This window comes from Tachysurus fulvidraco, chromosome 7 (genome assembly GCF_022655615.1).
Source record: "Tachysurus fulvidraco isolate hzauxx_2018 chromosome 7, HZAU_PFXX_2.0, whole genome shotgun sequence".
NCBI lineage: Eukaryota > Metazoa > Chordata > Actinopteri > Siluriformes > Bagridae > Tachysurus > Tachysurus fulvidraco.
Window position 1 is genome coordinate 411,369 of NC_062524.1, and position 7,500 is coordinate 418,868.

The 7,500-nt window shown below is 42.3% G+C and overlaps 2 protein-coding genes across 5 annotated transcripts in view; one reads left to right on the forward strand and one right to left on the reverse strand.

The window, feature by feature from the left end:
• LOC113653753 (interferon-induced very large GTPase 1-like) overlaps positions 1 to 7,500 on the reverse strand; it is an 859,689-nt gene that overhangs the window by 386,916 nt on the left and 465,273 nt on the right. The gene's annotated exons all lie outside the window — the stretch shown is intronic.
• LOC125145186 (meiosis inhibitor protein 1) overlaps positions 6,900 to 7,500 on the forward strand; it is an 11,005-nt gene continuing 10,404 nt past the window's right edge. For all 3 annotated transcript variants that reach the window (XM_047816256.1, XM_047816258.1, XM_047816257.1), the window contains exons 1-3: positions 6,900 to 6,924; positions 7,047 to 7,107; positions 7,465 to 7,500. The exon at positions 7,465 to 7,500 is cut by the window's right edge and continues 62 nt beyond it. The gene's annotated coding sequence lies outside the window, so the exon portion shown is untranslated. The remainder of the gene's footprint in view (positions 6,925 to 7,046; positions 7,108 to 7,464) is intronic.

Below are 7,500 nucleotides of genomic sequence, written 5' to 3' on the forward strand. Positions count from 1 at the left end.
CCCCACACAAAACAATTACCACCACCCCCACCTTTTTTTGGGAAACACCAAAAAAAAACCCATGAAAGAACAAGAATTTTTTTTTTGTTTTTTTGTTTTTTTTTGAAAAAATTTGTGTTTTTTTGTTTTTCCCCCCCCCCCCCCCCCCCTGGGTTGGCTATTAATATTTAGCCTTTATCAATTTTTTTTTTTTTTAATTGAAATTTAACTTGGGAAAAAAATATTTTTTTTTTTTTTTCTTCTTCCTCGCTTTTCTGTGGGGGGGGGTTTGGGGTTGAAAACTTTGGTTTTTCCCCCCCCCCCCTTTGGGTTTTGGGTTTTTGTTGGAAAAAAACCCCCCGTTTTTTTTTTTGGGTAACAAATTTTGGCCTGGGAATTGCCCTGGGGGGTGTTTTTTTTTTTTGTTTTTTTGGTTCCCCCTGCCAAAGTTAACAAAATCCGCACATGCCCCCTGGGAAAAACCCAGCCAACAAAAAACCCCTTGGTTGGGGGGGAAGAAAACTTTTTTTTTTTGTTTTCCTCCCCCCCTCCCTACTGTTTTGTTTTTTTTAAAAAAGTAAAAACAAACGTAACAATTAATTTTTTTTAAAAATTAACTTTTTTAATTTCCCCTGTTGGTGTTCGTAGAAAAAATTGTTTTTTTTTTGTTTGTTGGTGCACATTGTGTTTTTTTTTTTTTTTTTTTTTTTTTTTTTTTTTTTTGTTTTTATTTTGTTTTTAAAAGTCCCCCTAAGTAAAACAAAACATAAAAAAAAATTTTTTTAAATGTTGTATAGCTTTTTTTGCCCAAAGACGTTTTAAAGTTTTTGGGGGTAAAATGGTTTTTTTTGTTTTTTTTTGTTTTCCCAATCAATTGTATTTTTCCCAATGGTTGGGGGTCCCCTTCTCTTTTACAAAAGGTTTGGGGGTGTTGGTTTGGGGGTGGGGGCCTGGAAAAGAAGCGTTGTTTGGGGTGGGGTTTTGGGGGCCAACAAATTGGTGGAGTTTTTTTTGGGGGGGCACAAAAGACCGAGGATGCCTGAAAAAAAGGCCCGGCCCCCAAAAAAAAACCAAAAAAGAGCGGTGGGGGTTGTTTTTTTTAACACGTGGGTGTGGTTTTTTTTTTTTTTTTGTTCCGTTGGGGGGTGTTGGGGGGGGGTTGGGGGAAAGTCCAAAAGAAGGGGGAAAAACAAAAACAAAAAAATGGCTCCCCAAAAAAAACCGGTTTTCCCCCCCCCAACTCCAAAATGCCCCCCCGCAAAAACAACTCCCCCCCCCCAAAAAGGGGAAAAAAAGAGTGGGGGGTGGTGGGGGGTGGGGGGGTGGTTGGGTGGGGGGGTTTTTTTTTTTTTTTTTTTTACCTTTGTTTTTTTTTTTTTTAAAACCACCACTGCCAAACATGCCCCCATTTCCCCCCCCCTGTTTTGCCCAACCCTTTCCATTGTTCCCCCCCCCCCCCCCCCCCCCCAAAAACTGCCCTTGGGGTTTTTGTGGGGTGTTGGTTGGGGGTGGGGGGTTTTGCCGTGGGGGGGTTGTCCCGTTGTTTGTGGGGGGGGTTTTTTTTTTCAACAACATGTGCCAACTGGGTTTGGGGGGTGGGGTTTGGTGTGGGGTAAATATGTTGTTGGGGGTTGGGGGGGGCCCCGTTGGTGGGTGGGGGGGGTTGGGTGGTGTTTTGGAGCCGGTTTGGGGGGTTTTTTGGTTTTTTTGGGTGGGTGGTTTTTGTTTTTGGGGGGGGTTTTTGTGTGTTTTTTTGTTTTTTTTTTTTTTTGTGGTTTTGTTTTTTTTTTGTTTTTTTTTGTTGTGGTTTTTTTGTTTCCCCATATTTTTTTTTAAAACAAAAAAAAAACAAATAAGGAAAAAAACAAGTTACAAATCCCAATTTTTTTTTGGGGTTTTTGGTGGTTTGGTTTTGTTTTTTTTTTTGTGGAAAAAATTTTTCCCAAGGGGAAAAAAAGTTTTTTTGTGTTTTTTGTTTTTTTTGTTCAAAAACTAGGGGTTGTTTGGGTGGGGGGGGTGGGGTGGGGGGGGGGTGGGGTGTGTTTTTTTTTTTTTTTGTTTTGGGTGTTGGGGGTGGGGGGGGGGGTGGGGTGTTGGTTTGGGGGGTTTTTTTTTTTTTTTTTTTTTTTTTTTTTTGTTTTTTTTTGTTATGTTTGGGTTTTTTTGGTGGTTTTTTTTTTTTTTTTTTGTGGTTTTTGGGTGGGTGGTGTTTTTTTTTTGGGTTTTTTTGGGTTTTTTGTTTTTTTTTTTTTTTGTTTTTTTGTCCCCCCCCCCCAAATCCCATCATTTTTTGTTTTTTTTTTACACACACAATAAAACCCCAAGTTGAAAAAAAAAACAAAAAAACACATCAATTGGTTTTTTTGGTGTTTGTTTTTTTTTTTTGTTTTGTTGTTTTTTTGTGTTTTTTTGTGTTTTTTTTGTTTTTGGAAAAAACAAAAAAATGTGTTTTTTCAGTGGAGGGGTTTTTTTTTTTTTTTTGTTTTAAAAAAATAAGGGGTTGTTTTTTTGGGGGTGTGTGGTGGGGGTGGGGGGGTGGGTTGTTTTGTTTTTGTGGTTTGGGGTGGGGGGTTGTTGGGTGGGGGGTGGGGGGGGGGGGGGTGGGGTTCTGTTTTTGGGGGGGGTGGGGGGGGGGGGTGGGGGTGGGGGGGGGGGTTTGGGTTGGTGGTGGGGGGTTGGGGGGGGGTACCCCACAAGGGGCTTTTTTCCCCTGTTTTTTTTTCCTGGGCTTGCCCTGGGGGCCCGTTTTTTTTTTTTGTTTCCAAGGAAGAGAACCCCCCCAGTTTTTGGTGGTTGGGTGTTTTGTTTGTTTTTTTTTTTTTCCCCCTGAAAATTTTAACCCCTCAAGGGAAAGTAAACAGAAAAAAACCCACAAAGCCACCTCAGAAAAAAAAATTTTCCCCCCAAAAAACCAACTGTTTTTTTTTGTTCAATTAAACCCACCTCCAACTAATTAAAAGAAAAGGGGGGTTTTTTAAAATGGTTTTTGGTTGGGGGGGGGGGTGGGGGGGGTAAAAAATAAAAGTGGGGGGGTTGGGGGGGGGGTGGGAAAAAAAATTGGGTTTGTTGGGTTTTTTTGGTCCACACATTGGTTTTTTTTTGTTTTTTTTGTGGTTGTTTTTAAAAATACGCTTTAGGTTGTGAAAATTATTTTTAAAAACCACAACCTGTTAACACTGTTAAGGACCAACGGCCCCCCCCCCCCCCCCCTTTCAAACTTTCCCCCCTTTTTTTAATTGGTGGGGGGGGGGGGGGGGGGTTTGTCCCCCAAAAAAAACAAAGACCCCCCCCCAGAAAAAATTCCTCCCCCCCCTCCGGTTTTCCCCCTTCCGTGTTTTTTTTTCCCCCCCCCCCCCCCCCCCCCCCCCCCACCCCCCCCCCCCAAACAACCCTGGAAAAAAATAAATGTTTTTTGCTCCCCCCCCCCCCCCTAAATTTTTTTTTTGTTTTTTTGGTCCCACCCCCCCCCCCCAAAAAAATAATATTATTTTCCCCCCCAAAAACGCCCAAAAAACTTTTTGGGAAAAAAAACAAAAAAAAAACACCAAAAAAAAAAAACAACAATCTTTTTTCCCCTTTTTTTTTTTTTTTTTAAAAAAAAAAAAAAAACCTTGAACTGTTTTTTTGGGGGGGGGGTTTTTTTTTTTTTTTGGGGGGTGTGTGGGGGGGGGGGGTGGGTTGGGTGGGGGTTTTGGGGTTTGGGTTTGGGTTTGGGTTTGGGGCGGGTGGGGGTGGGTGTTTGGGGGGGGGGGGGGGGGCGGGGTTGGGGGGGGTGGTGTTTTTTCTTTTTGGTCTTTTTTGTGGTGTTTTTGGGGGGGGGTTGGGGGTGGGGGGGGGGGGGGGGGGGGGGGTGCGTTTTTTTTTTTTTTGGGGTTCCCCGGGGGTTTTTTATTCTTGTCCCCCCTTTTGTGGGGGGGTTTTTTTTTTTTTTTTCGCCCCGTCTGTTTTTTTTCTTTTTTGGGCCCTGCGGTTTTTGGGTCCCACCCCCCCCCCCCCCCCCCCCCCCCCCCCCCCCCCCCCCCCCCCCCCCCCCCCCCCTGTTTGTGGCCCCGCCCCCAAAAAGGTGGCCAGTGTTCAGTGTGTGAGTGCTGTACTCAGTCACTCCACTCAGTACTGCATGTCCTTCATACACGTGACATCCCAGGTATTACAGCACGTGCACTCACAGCCAATCACAGTGGCCTTTTCTGAATTACAGTCTGGGGATCGTGTGTGTGTGTGTGTGGTTGTGTGTCTCAGAGTTCCTGTTTGAGCGTCTGAGGCAGCAGTAACGACGTCCTCCTGTGGGTGTGTACAAGCTGTGTGTTACAGCTGTGTGAAGACTCGCTGTTTTTCTCTCAGTGCCACTCTCTTACGGTGAGCGTCCTGTCAGTCGTCCGATCGGAACACAGCGGTTCTCCTGTTCATGCTAATAAAGGCTAAGCTCTGTAATAAAAGGTAGTAATAACACCACTTAGTGTGTGTGTGGTGTGTGTAGGTATCGAGTCTGTAGTGCGCAGTTGAAGGAGTCCCTGAAGCTGTCTAACCTGGAGGTCCCAAACAGGACTGCAGCTGCTTACAGTTATACTGGAGAAAGTAACACAAACACTTGTACAATGTTCTCACACACTGTTTATCTCATTGACATGTCTGTAAAGTGTGTGTGTTGTGTTAGGCAGCCAGCAGGAGTGCGTCTGTTCCCAATCGGCCCCACGTTTGTGGAACGTGGCTGATGTGGTGATAGTGGGCTTGGCTTCACCTTGTCCCAAGTAGCAACACAGGCAGCACGAGCAGCTACGGCACTGATGAAGTAAACACAGTACACACAGAACACACACACGTACACACACACACATGTACACAATGTGAACCTGTTTAGCTACAATTTACATGCAGCCTAGTACACTCTTTACCCCAATTGTGTTTACTATTAGTTTTACTGCACAAAACAGTTAAAGTTATCATCACATTACTTGTGTTTTAAATGTAAACACACTAAGTGCATGTGGAGAGTCTGCACATAATGTGGCCCATGTGCACGGGTGTGTTCCTGTAATCTGTACTATAAATGATGTGCTGCTGTTTTACAGGATCTAATGCCAACAGCTCACATCATCTATTACACCTCTTGTCTTAGTGCCTGCCCTTTAGCTGTTAATTATATATATATATATATATTATACACTTTGTAAATTTTGGCAAAAATAATACAAAATAACTAGGAAAAAAAAAAGCAAACAAAATTCTGCTCCAGGACTTTCAAACCTGCAAGTAATGTGTATCTAATAGTCTAATAGTTATTTATTAGTTTTTCTTTGTATAATTGATGTTTTGCTTTTTAACGGTGGATTAGTAGTGACTTTAGGGTTATTATAGAACTCCGGGTGTAAAAATGTACATCTTTGTTCTTTAAACTCTTGGTTACTTGATTCTTGTTCTTTTGGGAATTTATACTTTATTTATTTATTGTTTATTTGTTTGTTTGTGTTGTTATTATAAAACAAAACACCTGAAAATGTCACGTGGACTTAAATATGTAAGTTACAAGAATATTACATGGAATATAAGATATAAAATATAATATATACATATAAAAGAATGAATAAATAAATAAAGGAATAAACTAAAGCCAAGAACTCCAAAGAAAATAATTTCTCAAATAATTCCTCAAGGTTAACGTCCTTTTTTCTCCCTGTTATAGTTTATTATTATATGCAGTCATTCTCAAACACAACTTGTCCTCCATGTCTTCACCTTTTTAAAACTTTATATTGACACATATAAGCCTACACTACTGACTTATGGTCTGTGATGTGCATCATGCTCAGGGAAATGATTTAATCACAAACTGTCTGCGTTGACGTCAGATGCTGTTAGAATTAGTTTCCAGCAGGTGTCACTGTAGAGCTTTTACAGCTCTACTGATGTAAACCGAGCATTGTTAGTCATTTTTACTTCCAATGTGTTACTAGTTATAAAGCTGCGTTCTGCTCCTCACCACCTGTCTACTCTTGCACATACATTTATATTACAATTAGTCTGTTTTATTGATATATTTCTGACACCTGTAATGATGTACACTGATTACATATGACCACTTTGTGCAGGATGCATTCACCAGTCCACTCCAGTGCATTATGGAGAGTTAAGAAAGATTATGGAGGCTTTGTCATGCAGATTCACAGAGTTACCCTCACGGACCATCTCACAGCGCAGAGCGCATGAGTGTAAATAATACTATGATATAAACAGACGAGGGGGGACCGGGGACAGGAAACTGAACACACAGTTAGGACACGTTCCTGTTTGTCTTAGAGGTGTTTGCAGAGGCCCAAGTCCAGTTTCTCAGTCCACCAAAGCAGGAGAGAACATTCTTATGCAAGCACTATTGTGGTGCTTCACGAGACTTGTAGGGTCAGTAACATTCAGCCAACACACCAAAACATCATAATGTGGTATCTTAATGGAATCAGAACCTCAGCCCTCAGTCCCCACTGAAAGGTCACATCATTTTGTTCTCAGTTAATTACACCAGTGGTATGTAAGTTGTTATCTGTATCATGTTGCCATTTAAGTGTTGTTTATACAAGCCCTGGTGTAGTGTTCAGGCTGTTGGAGGAGGAGTGTGGTGTGACAGCCACTGTGACGGACAGTCCCATTTGGACAGCAGCAGGAAGAAAAAGATGACGACACGCTGAGGGTGTGTGTGTGTATTTGCTGGAAATGCTGTGATACAGTGTACATTCCTACTGTTACTGTAGTCACACACACACACACACACGTACACAACCTCTATGCAGTTCCTGACACACACAACTAAACATATTAAAGTGTAAGAACCTGTGTCTGTTTAGAGAGTGTGTGAGCGCACCCCCAGTCCCGGGTTCTGCAGCTCTTCCTCTCCATTCTGTCCATGCAGTTTTCTCTCTCGCCGTCACTCAATGCCTGCTTTTGCTAACAAGCTTGGTGAGAACACACACATCAAAACTTAGCACAGTTGTTAGCAAATAGGTTCCTTTTTAAATTATTAAACTATTAGATGTTCCTCTCTTTATTTATCTCTCTATTTACCTTCCTCCCTTTCCCAGCGTCCTCAGGTTTCATTAGGCTGACTGTAGAAAACAAGGCTCTACTGTGTTCAGGAAACAGGTATCAGTACTAACACTGTCACTGTTCTAAGCCCCTGAATACTTTGGAGCACCTTCAGTACTAAAATGTATTGTCTGTGGCCCTGGGATTTGAACTCACGACCTTCTGATCCATAGTCCAACACCGTACGCACTGAGCTCCCGTGTTCCTAAGCTGGTATATGTGAAGAACATGTGCTGTGATGTGTCTGTTCTTTATGTACTATGGAGCTCCATCATACAGGATCTAATGTAAAAGTGGGAAGTGTTCAGGGTCCAAACAGGAACAACAGCCTCTGTGATGCGACTGATGTTTATCACTAATACCTTTGGAGTGTTTGCTGCAGTATTTATTTCTCTCTGTTTTTCTCTTTTTCAGACACACGTCTCTAAATGTGGCTTGCTGTGGGTTTCT